Raw genomic sequence first — 11,257 nt, 5'->3', positions numbered from 1 at the left:
TAAACCACGAAAGTGAACTGTGTGGTATTCCAAGTCAGAGGCATAGAATCAGTTTTCAGAACTTTTTCGCCTGTCAAAATTGTCACAACTTCCAGGAGAGCGAAACTCGAAACGGAAATGGCAGCCCTGAGAGGCTCCACCTGATTCGGCCACCATTAAGCTTCCCCCAACCCAACCCCCGGTTGAGGTTTCCTCTTCCAGGATATATACCCAGTGCCACACCATGTTTCTATTTGTTATCTTAGCTGCTTCTATTTTCACCTTACACCTCGTCCATTCAAACTAGTGCTACAAAATGCTTCAGTTCATCAAGCGCATTTGCCTTTTTTTCCTCAGTTTTTCTAGCTTATACAGTATATTGGTAATGTTGCGCTTTTTCTTATAATTTCTAATATTTCTTTAGTGGCAAAGAAGCACTAATGTGCTAAAACAGGCAGAAGGCGGTAACAAAGAGCGCTTGTGCCCTCTATTGGCGAGTTCTAACCTGCAGGAAACACTAAATCCGCAGTTAATTAATCAGCCCTGATGTTTATATAAAAAAAAAAAAAAATTTAAATAAAAATGAGTTCTGAGGATTGATGCGCATCAATCCCTTATAGCAGAGGTCAGGAACCTATGTGTCGCGAGCCATATCTGGCTCTTTTGATGAGTGCGTCTGGCTCTCCACCAACTCGTAATTTTAAATGTGGAACTCGCCGGCACGTTCGGCATGAACGAGCTGTGATGAGCTAATGGTCCATTCACACATTTTTAATAATATGCTTCAATTCAGTGCCCATTGGTGGTGCTCCTGTCAAAGATTTCACGGAGATGGGCGTTAGTACAGAGCTCGTCTTGCGCCTTGTATCCGCTCAGCCAGCAGCGAGGTTAGCCTCGGACAACTCAATGCCGAGTGATCAGGAAAAAATACCACAAAAATAAACTGCGTGGTACCTCAAGTCATAGAGTTGCACAATCGGTTTGACTTCCATGACTTTTTCGCCTGTCAAAATTGTCGCCACTTTCAGGAGAGCGAGACTCACAAAATAGCTGCTGCGAGAGGCTCCACCTGTTTCGGCCACTGTTATTTACAAGTTCCCTGGCTGTGATTTCCACTTCCAGCAAATATATGCAGTGCCACACCATGATTGTATTTGTTATTTTCCAAGTGGTGAGTGCGCAACGATTGTAACATACCAAGTAACGATGTCAGGCTTTTGTTGTTTTCTAAAGAATTATTTAAATCACAACTCGGCGACTGCTCGTAAAAGCGAGTGTGCCCTCACTCCTTCTCCAGCATGATGCGTTTAAATGCGCTCAAGAAAAAAAAAAAACTGTGATCGCAAAGCCGATTCGGACAAGCTGGCAACAGAATATGTAAATACAACTCTCAGGTGACTTGAAGTTCTGCTCTGAGACACCCAATTTGGCCAAATTTCAAAACTGTCCGATATGCACGTGTGATACGTAATTGGAAAGCTTAAAATCTCAATTTTCTTGTGGAAGAAAAATTTTGAACAGGGGGGCATTTATTTTAAAAAATTAAACAGCAAAACCCCAACTGGAAGTGAGAGCAGGAGTGAACATAATTAAAGACGCTATGATTTTAATGAGATATTATCGCGTACTAACCTTGTTTCGATCCAAAAACTCCATGCAGCATGTATCACCGAGTGTCATGGCACCGCTGTGAGTAGCCACAGCTGGATTTTGGGGGGATTTTATGGGTGAAACATGGTAATATAACAGGTGTCGCAATGCAGAAATCGTAGACATCAAGTAGTAATCGAGATTTTCTTTTTCATATATTTACCCTTTAAAACGTTTTTTTTTTCCGGATCGATTATTTGTCATCTAAAATATTGGGGAAAATGCGACAGTAACGAAAAAAAATACAATTAAGCGATAGTTATGAGGTAGATATGCGTGACTTTGCTGTATTTTACACCAAAAAAAATGTTGCGTTTATTAGAACAATATGTCTATATGCAGCCATAGCAGATTCATGCCGCATTAAGCCCCCTGAACTATTTTTAATTTTTCCTTTTTACCCTGGAGACCCCCGTTTACAGACGTCGCGCAACAGCTTTTGATTCCACCCAGCCATAAAAAGAAGGTAAGTAATTAGGGCCAGAGCACTAAGCGTGCGAAGGCCCTATTGTAATGCAAAGGATTATGATTATTATTATTTGGGCCCAAGCACTAAGTGTGCAAAGGCTGTATTGTAATGAAAAAGGATTAGTATTTTTATTTTTTGTTTATTTTTTTTTCCAGGGCAAATGAAAATGGCCAATTTGGAGGCCTGAACATGCACGAAAAGTGACCAAAACTTGCACATAAATCTCGATAATCTATATACTATATGCTATATACGCCATTACGAAAAAATGTCCAAAAATGGCTCAGTGGTGCCCCCTTGAATTTTTAAAAAGAATAGAAAAGAGTAGAGCAATGAAATTCGGGGAGTCAATACCTTGTGCAAAAATGCTCCAAAAAGTCTCTTGCACCCATATTCCAAACCCAACAGGAAATCAGATATTTTTGATCGAATGTGAAATTGTTATCGATTTACAGGGTGCACATTTAAGACCTTTTCGCCGAGGGAGTTTGTTGGATTGTCTTCAAAATTGGTGAGCCTGTTCAGGAGACATATGAGATCTTAAGTATTCAAAATGGTGCATTTTCATTCATGGGCCTGACCTGGGTGGGGTGCCAAAGTCGGCCATTTATTTGGCAAAACGACAAATTCAGTAAATGACTAATAACTCCTTGATGCAAAGTTCAATCATTTTCATATATGGCATGTATGTGAGGTAATGCAGCCTGAACAGGACTGCTTTGAAATATTACCCTTTAGGCCTGGCGCCCCTTGGGGGCAACAGGAAATTTTCTTTATCACGAGACAGGCTCCTCCCCCAAGGGAAAAAAAATCTATTGACCTCAAACCTGCATCAGGGGAGCCTTAAGACATGTGTTCAGGTGCCTGATGAAAAATATTGAGGTTTTGTTGAAGCGGAGGGGTCCAAACAAAGTGACTATGACTCTAGCTATTTTGTCTCACCACAAGTTTTGAACAGTTGTAACTTGGCAGATATACAACATATCCGCGCCAAACTTCCCGTGCTTGTTGAGAGTCATACCCTGAAAGGTCTTGTAGGGGTCATTTGCATCAACCCTACAGGGCCAACTAGTGGCAACCCAAAGGATTTTTCAAAAAGGCCTTTCCTATTAGGCTTTTACAGCGTAGAGCAGACATGTCCAAAGTCCGGCCCGAGGGCCAAATTCGGCCCTTGGTCAAATTTCATCCGGCCCCCAGCCTCTGTCATAAAATCAGTAACGTCTGGCCCGCACACAGACTTAATAAATTGGTCAGCAGTACTGCTACCAGCATATGAAGTAGCTTACACACTAAATGCTGCTCCTCGTTTACCCACTAAAAGGCAACAGCACTCTAAACAACATTACCCCATATGACCCTTCCAATTTTCTAAATGGCGACAACAACAACAAAAAAAGAAAGTTGACTGTGACGGCTGACGCTTCAAGGATAGGTGGAAATTGGACTATTTCTTCTCTAAAATACGCAACAACTGTGTCTGCGTCATTTGCAAAGAGACAGTTGCTGTTTTTAAAGAGTTCAATGTGAGGCGATATTACCAAACAAGACATGCTGAAATGTACGACAAGATTACAGGGAAGATACGTAGCGAGAAATTGAAGCAACTTGAAGCTAGTTTAATTTTACAGCAGCAGTATTTCGCAAGAGCCCGAGAGTCGAAAGAGAGCGCAACAAAGGCTAGTTGCGAGATTGTTGAAATAATTAATTTACGGCTGTCAAACGATTAAAATGCATAAAACAGCTTAAAAATTAATTAATCGTAATTAATCGCAATTCAAACCATCAATAAATATGCCATATTTTTCTGTAAATTATTGTTGGAATGGAAAGATAAGACACAAGATGGATATATACATTCAACATACTGTACATGAGTACTGTATTTGTTTATTATAACAATAAATCAACAAGATGGCATGAACATTAACATTCTGTTAAAGCGATCCATGGATAGAAAGACTTGTAGTTCTTAAAAGATAAATGTTAGTACAAGTTATAGAAATTTTATATTAAAACCCCTTTTAATGTTTTCGTTTAAATAAAATTTGTAAAAATTTCAATCAAAAAATAAACTAGTAGCACGCCATTGTTGATGTCAATAATTACACAATGCTCATGGTGCTGAAACCCATAAAATCAGTCGCACCCAAGCGCCAGCAGAGGGCGACAAAACACCAAAAAACACAAGTAACAAGTGGACATGAAACTGTGCTGTCATTTTAATCTGTCTGAGCGGGGCATGTGCATTAATTGCGTCAAATATTTTAACGTGATTAATTTAAAAAATTAATTACCGCCCGTTAACGCAATAATTTTGACAACCCAAAATTTTAAAAAAAAATAATGAAGCAAATGTGACACACAGAATGGCTTGCTAAAATTTGCTTAAATATATTGTTCTACGTAACGGACGTCAGCCAAGGTCGGCCCTCCACATTTTTACCACACCAAATCTGGCCCCCTTTGCAAAAAGTTTGGACACCCCTGGCGTAGAGTAATGAAATTTGGGGAGTCGATACGTTGTCCAAAATTGCTCCAAAAAGTCTCTTGCACCCATATTCCAAACCCAACAAAAATTTGGGGATTTTTAGGTCGAATGTGACATTTTTATCGATCTACAGGGTGCACATATCATACCTTGGCGCCTCGAGAGTTACTTGGATCCTCCTCGAAATTGTTGTGACTGTTCATGAGACCTATGAGATCTTGAGTTATTAAAATTGTGAGTTTTCATTCACGGGCCTGACCTGGGCGGGGTGCCAAAGTCAGCCATTTTTTTGACAAAACACCGAATTCAGAAAATGACTAATAACTCCCCCATACAACATTCAATCTTTTTCATATTTAGCATGTGCGTGATGTATCCCAGCCTGAACTCGACTTCATTGAAATATTACTCATTAGGCCTGGCGCCCCCTGCTAGGAACAGGAAATGGCCTTTCCTGGAAGGGAAAAAAGTCTATTGACCTCAAACCTGTTTCAGGGAAGCCTTAAGACATATGTTCAGGTGCCTGATGAAAAATATTGAGGTTTGTCTGAAGCAGAGGCGTCCAAACAGGAAAGTGAAAATGACCGTCCCCGTTTTGTCTCGCCACATATTTTGAACAGTCATAACTTGGCAGACATACAACATATGTGCGGCAAACATCCCGTGCTTGGTAAGAGTCGTATCCTGAAGGGTCCTGTACGGCTTATTCGCGACAAACGCCAACTAGTGGCAACAGAAAGTCACTCATTTCCCTTATACATGTCCAGTTATTTTCAGGTTGTTCATTATAGTTTCAAGACCTTTTGTAATTCTACATTTTAAGGCTCATGTCCACATGTCTGTCTGTTGCCATGACGACACATTGTTCGTCATTAAAAGAAGTATATTTTTTCAGGGACTTAGGCAGCTTATGAAGTTATGGAATTTGGCACACTTGGTCGAATTGGCCCAAATAGAAGATTTATTTATGTTTTGAGTAAGGGCGTGGCTGCACAGCTCAGGAGCGCCTCCTTTTTTGTAGTGATCTATCCAACAGGGTTTTTTTTTTCTTCTAGGTGTGTGAATGTATTTGTAATCTAAAAAAAGAGGCGAGTTTCGAGCATGTTAGGTTGTCATGAGATGATTAGAGGGGGCCATCAGCCACCGCCCGCACCTGCGTGCCGTCCGGGTTTGCGTGGTGTCCAAGTTGCGCCAAACTGCAAGAGCACATTCAGTCCTGCTTGCTGGTCTAGTTTTTTTTTTTTTTTTTCATGGCAAATGAAAATGGCCAATTTGGAGGCCTGAACCTTAATCTGCTTGAAAGCTACCAAAAGAAAGCACAATGCTTAAAAGTATGAGAGGGAAACACATGCAAAAACGTATTTTGAGGCAATGAAAAGGTAATAAAAGACTCAATAAAACACAAATAGCAAGTATTTGCCACTTTTAACCAATGAGCACATGTGTTGCCGCGTAGAAGGAATTGCAGAAAGTGAAGATCTACGTCATCACCTCAAGAGTCTTTTGCGCGCTTAAAACATGGCACCTTCCATAGATAAAAACATGTTCTAAATATTATACATTTTTTAATCAATGGCAATATTTTATGTGTTTCTAATAACATATTTAAGTAAAACAGAACAATTGTGGCCTATTTTAATTCTGAAGTTCTCTTTAAATTTACCAAACAAATAAGATTGTGATCGATCCATGAATAACGGAGGTATAGTCAAAAAATGAGTAATAATGAGAATAGGTGTAATATCCCAAACAACAACAATATGAGGCTCAACTTGACTGACCTTCAGCAAAATAGGATTTGTACGCTTTTTTTTAAAAGAATGTTGTTAGTGATTCAGTAATATTAAAAATAATAATAATAAAAATAAATTAATTAATTAATTTAAAAAAAAAAAAAAAAAAAAGGAACCCCCTGCTATATCGCCATTCAGTTTTGACATTCCAAAAATTTCGTATTGTAGTGGTAGCTTTATTGATTTTAATATTTTTTGCACGATGTTTTTTTAAATTTACCATTTACCCCTTTATAATCGGCTGGTTGCCTACAATTGGCCTCGGTTTAGAACGCCGGAAATACATTGAATAAGAATAAGAATCAGAATAATTGCTCTTGTTCTCTCTTCACGTAATATGTTTGAATAAAAATTGCATTCCTTCAAAGAGATCCCTGGAACCAAATAGTGTAACAATCTTTACATTTGAGAAGGTAAAATCTGGCAGCTGCTCAGTTGATCGGTGCACTCACTGTGGCTTACAATGATGCCTTATGGCCACTGCTCAGGGTGCACAGATGGAACAGTGTAAGCCAGTTGATTATAAATGTCCAAATTCCAACCTGTGGAGCTCTACAACACATTCAATATTTAAATGGATGAGTCAAAGAATTAAATTATACAGACTCTGACAAACCCTCAATTGTGCAGCTGTATGTACACGTCTGCTTTGGCGAAGCAATGGATGGAGAGACTCTTGTTTAATGCAATGAGCTGATTGTCTTTTTAATTTACTTTCTTCGCTCTGGACCATAATTGAGTCTGTAATAATCAATTGAGTCTGCAATAATATATGAATAAAACTCACTTGTGTGTCCCAATACTTTTTATCACGTGCACTCAATTAAGTAATGCCTATCCCTCCAGGAACCATCTGAATCCAAATTCAAGGAACTGGGTATCATATCCTTTTATTTCTTTTCACTTACAATATGCCAATCAAAATTGGAACATTGGTTGATTTTTTTTTCTTTTATCCCAGACAATTATTTTAGGTTGTTTTAATTACCTGACATGTTTCGGCAAACACTTCCGACGGAACGTGTGAGGTAATTAAAACAACATAAAATAATCGTCCGGGATAAAACGGAAAAAAATCAACTACTCTTTAAGTGCTGACAAAATGAACTCAATACAACTAAAATGGGAACATGTCTATTTTGCCAATAACTTTAACACTGAGCCTAGCCCATTTGTGATATAAAAATGTGTACCCATACTTAAGTCCACAAAAAGCATGTAAGCATAAAGAGCAGGTGCACAGTTGTTGTTTTTTAAAAACTGACATTACCCTTGGGAGGAAAACAAACCTTGCACGACCCGGTGTACTATAAACAAAAGCATATTTTTGCCCTTTAATGTGAAAAGCACATACTGCAGAAACCTGAAGTGTTCATCTGTTCTATGTGTTGTGGGGCAGATAAAGCAGGCCTGTCGCCTGTTGCGAGACTGATAAGCGGCGTGCTGATCTTTCAAAAAGAGCCCCTTTTGGTTAGGACGAGTCAGTCGACATACTGTAAGCGGCCTCTTTGAGGGGTTTAACAGCAGCATTTAACAGGAAATGATCATCTTACATGAGTTGCTTATTTCTGAGATGTTTGTGTCTGTGGGAAATAGCTGTTTGCAATCAAAAGTGGTGAAATGTACTGTTACTTCATTACTGTACTTAAGTATATTTTTGTGTATCTGTACTTTACTTGAGTACAAATATGAAGTGGTACTTTTTACTTCACTACATTTTACAGCACGTATCTGTTTTGTTTGTTTTTTTAACTCCACTACTTTACAAATTGTCCCCTGCGTTACATGTTACTTTTGTTTGTTTGTTTGTTTTTTCTCATTGTGAATTGATAGTTTCATTTTCATGCCTCCGATGCAATGGATAAGCCCCGTCCAACTACACTGTAATGAAGACTAGAGGCAGCAACATGAGTACGAGCAAGATTAGGCAGGTGAACAAGATATTGACTTATAAAAAAACCGTGACAGCTGGTGGGTGTTGCACAGTCTTGTACAGTAGGCAGCTGTAAGCACCTGATAGTTGCTTGCAATCTGCCATTAAGCTAAATTTGTGAGTTTTTTTAGCTTGTTAAGCTACTGTTTACAGTGCAGTCAATTTTATTGCTTGTTTTTCCATTCTGCACAGTTTCAAATAAAACTGAGCAGTCAAGGAATTATATAGTTCTTTGAATATTGGTTCAGGTCGCTGTGTGTATCACATTTTTGCATCAGGAGAAAATACTATTACTTTTTACTTGCAAAGTAAATGTTAAAGCAAGTACTTTTATACTTGAGTAGATTTTTTCTTAAATACTTTTCCTTCAGTATTTTTTTTTACTTAAATTAAAAAAGTGAGTGCAGTGGTACCTCTACATATGAAGTTAATTCGTTCCAGGACCTTGTTTGTAAGACGAAATGGTCATATGTCGAGCAGGATTTTCCCATAAGAATACAAAATATTTCCATTAATTTGTCCCACATCCCGAAAACCTACACTAAATCCGTAACAAATACTCCTCGTACTATTACGAATGGCAATAGCAAAACAAATAAATTACAAATAAAAATAGCAATAACAATATAAATAATTCCTTTAATAATGTAATGAATCGGGTTCTAATGTGGTGGACATTTTTTGCTGTACCTGAACGCACCATGTAGCTGACATGACGGTAACATAAAATTTTATATTAAAAGTATAACAAGATAATAAGATATTATATCTTATAATATATAAGATATTAAAAGTAAAATAGAACCGCACTCTCTCATTTAATGTTTTGTTGCTGGCTGGCCACTGGCATCGACTGCAGCAGAGAGTAGGTGTGATGTGTTGCACAAGTTGTTGGAATAAATGATTAGAAACCTGATGAAGCTGGCGATTTCTTTGCCGATGTTACGACAATAATAACTGTCACTTTAACTTATAAAGACCGGTGAACAGAGGTCAGGGGAGGACCGTCTTGATCGACATTCTACGGCAAATTGTCGAGCCAGTTCAAGGATGCGCACACCATGCTCATATATTTCTTTCGTTTCCATCTTCATTTCAATGGTAAGCATCACCTTTTCCTTTTTTCCCCACCTGCACTAACCCTCTTGGAACCAGTGTTGATTTGTCTGACAAGAAAATCCGCCTTGCATCCGTCTTCCGGCAAAACAAAAAAACTGCAGCGCTGTCCTAAATCGTCGTATTTCGAGCATGTCGTCGGATGTTGAAACAAATGGCGAGTCAAATTTTACGTTGGATGTCGAAAAGATCGTGTGTCGAAGCGATCGTATTTCGAGGTACCATTGTACTTCATCCACCACTGGCAATCAATATATCAAATCTGTGCAATCCATATGAAATTTTTAAATACAGCATGACATTGCTACTTTGTCAGATTTCACCACAATAATCATTTCCACGCGTTATTTTAATTTTCAGCATCTTTAAGGTGCTCTTGTGTTTCGCAAACAACATGGAGATGCTTTTAAGAATTTCTGATTCAGATGATGGGTTTAAAACACAATATGTTTGGAGGGATTTTACCAAAATGAGCATTTTTCCTGTGTTAGTTTTCCAGTCTGCATCTACAGATGCTCGAGTGCCACACATCACATCAAAGATTTCATTTTGTATTTTTTCAGATTCTTGGGCACTACTCAGAAAATTTCTGAAAGAAGTGAGGGATTCAACAGACAGAATATTTGTGAGAAATATTGTCATTTTCCCAAAACATCATCTTTTTCATTCTCTGTAAACAAAGAGCCTCTTTGGTGTGTTCATAACCCGTCTTGACAAAGACTGTTTCTGATGATTTCCAACCTTCGTGGGAGATTTTTCATGTAACATCAAATTGAGGCTTCGAGCGTGGACTGAAAAGGCTTCTCTCTTGACCAGTTTCTTTCCCTGTAACTCAAGAGCATCAAGCTCAAATGGTGCCTGGAGAACTATTGTGGCACTGGACCTTGTAATATGTATGCAACAAAGCCTGTTTATCATAATTTCAGCACTCAACGTGAGTTTAAACATACTAGTTGTGACATTAAAATGATCAAAATTTACAAGTTTTATATTCTGTAACCAGAGAGTAGCGTTTGCATACTGTTGTGACAAAAAAAAAAATCTTTGTAATAATTTCTAATAATTCTTTGGGCTTAAAAATAGACTACTTCAGTGTGAAACTTCAACTGTAACCTGACTGGTTCCATTCTCTGTGACCAGAAAGCGTGTATTTGGACGGGAGGGGATCTGGCAAAGTCAATTGGATACCTTCTGAAAATTGATCATTCTTCTTTCGCACATTCCTCATACCTTTAGATGGATTCTCGGCGTCTTTTGACTGCCCGAGCACAATCTGGAATGAAAAAGACACTTATGGTTGATGGCATCTATACATGATGTTACACACATCAATGCAATATTTGACAATAGAACGTCAAATGATTAGTTTTGTTCATTGTGTCTTTGGGATTCCTGAGCACCAGCATTGAATCTTCTCTGGGGTGCGCATAAGCCACCCGCAGTGGCAACGAATATTTTCATGATTCCTTGAGTCCATCAAGCCTTTAACGCACAATATCAGCATGATACCTTACAAGATTTGACCAAAACAATCATCTTTTACTCACTGAACTGGTGTTCAGTTTCGGCACGACGATCGCACAGATGGCCTTTTCGAGTTTTTAATCACCGCTCCTTCCAACAAATACTGTTTCAAATTATTCCTGGCTTCCTTTTATGGGTTTAAACAGTCAAGTTTCATGCACTGCTTGCATCACTGGTCGTATTTTTGGCATTTTAGTGCTGCCGTCCCATTGCTAATGATTCGTCTATTCAGGGTCACATGCGGTGGATAGTCAGTCACTCAACTGCCTCCTCATAGGAAGAGTGTCTATCTCCATTCTCAGGGG

The sequence above is a fragment of the Corythoichthys intestinalis genome, chromosome 8 (genome assembly GCF_030265065.1).
Source record: "Corythoichthys intestinalis isolate RoL2023-P3 chromosome 8, ASM3026506v1, whole genome shotgun sequence".
Classification (NCBI taxonomy): Eukaryota; Metazoa; Chordata; class Actinopteri; order Syngnathiformes; family Syngnathidae; genus Corythoichthys; species Corythoichthys intestinalis.
Note: the sequence above shows the minus strand (reverse complement) of the source record.